Raw genomic sequence first — 1451 nt, 5'->3', positions numbered from 1 at the left:
CCTGTGATGATTTCGTGCACCCCACACAGAAGTTTCCTGTGAGCTCACTACCCTCCCGCCACTTTAGTGGAGGTTTCTTGCACACTAGGAGACCCACTTTGTTTGCTTCTGGCCATTTTGCTTCTGAGAGAACAAAGCTGTGGATTAGGACTCTGCATTTGCTGTGTATTTAGGACACATTTCAGTGTCACATACTTGACCTCCAAAAATACCCAACCACCAAGGCAGTACTTATAGTCCAATGTTTCCTACTTTGGTTCATATACAAGGTTGCCTGGCTTCCAAGGTGCCTGCTTTTTCTTTTCTGTGTTAACTCTGCTATCTTCTGAATAATGTCTTGAGTTGTTCTGTGGCTTCTGCAGGGAGACAGGGTGCCTGGACAGAGCAGGCCACCCGAAATTGAGTAGGATGCATCTCTTCCTCTGCTGGAGTTCCACTCCACACAGGTAAGAAGATCCCAGAGGAGCCTCCACGTTTGGATTCAGGAAGTGCAAGATTGGGTATCTGATGAGCAGGCACACTGGGAGCAGTAAGAGCAAGCAGGTTTACATCCTAGCACACAGGTCCTTCCCATGGTTCCTCATTGGCTGAGTACTATGGGTTGTACAATCTTCCCAGATGTCACCTAAGTTAGAAAGTTATCTTTCCTTCTCCTTACTTTAATATCCTCTTTGTGCTGGCTACTCCATAACATCCTGTTTGGCTGGTGAGTTTTGCTACGTCTGTAAGTCTGCTAACAGTAATTTCCCCATTCTGTGTCAAAAATGGAACCACTAGACTTTTTTTTTTTAATTTATTTAAATGGCTGCAGCGGCAGGAGCTGAGCTGATCCAAAGCCAGGAGCTAGGAGCTTCATGTGGGTCTCCGATGTGGGTGCAGGGGCCCAAGGACTTGGGCCATCTTCTACTGCCTTCCCAGGCACATCAGCAGGGAGCTAGATCAGAAGCAGAGCAGCTGGGACTCGAACCGGCACCCATATAGATGCCGGTGCTGCAGGCAGGGTTTTAACCTGCTGAGCCACAGTGCCAGACCTCCAGACTTTTTCTTACACCAGGAGAACCAGTAGGGAGCTGTATCAGAAGTGAAGCCTCTGGGACTTGAAGCAGCACTCCTTTATGGAGTGGCTTAACCTGCTGGGTTATTGGTAAGATGAAGACTTCAAGACTTAATTATTTCCCCAAAGGTCTCATCTATCATATTGAATATTAATATGAATTTTGAGAGACACTAACATTCAGATCACAGCAGGATTATTCAAAGTTTGAGGACTACAAGGCACAGAATATCCTTTCTCCAAATAACTAAGCTGGTTAGGTCTGTCCTAAGGAGGAAGCCAGGCGCCTCTGAGTGTTGTCAGCTCAGGGTTCTGCTGGATGCTTCTCTTTGGCCCACGGATTCCACTGATTCATTTTTTTTTTTTTTTTGACAGGCAGAGTGGACAGTGAGAGAGA

This window comes from Oryctolagus cuniculus, chromosome 6, assembly GCF_051225735.1.
Source record: "Oryctolagus cuniculus isolate XC-2025 breed Fujian yellow rabbit chromosome 6, ASM5122573v1, whole genome shotgun sequence".
Classification (NCBI taxonomy): domain Eukaryota; kingdom Metazoa; phylum Chordata; class Mammalia; order Lagomorpha; family Leporidae; genus Oryctolagus; species Oryctolagus cuniculus.
Note: the sequence above shows the minus strand (reverse complement) of the source record.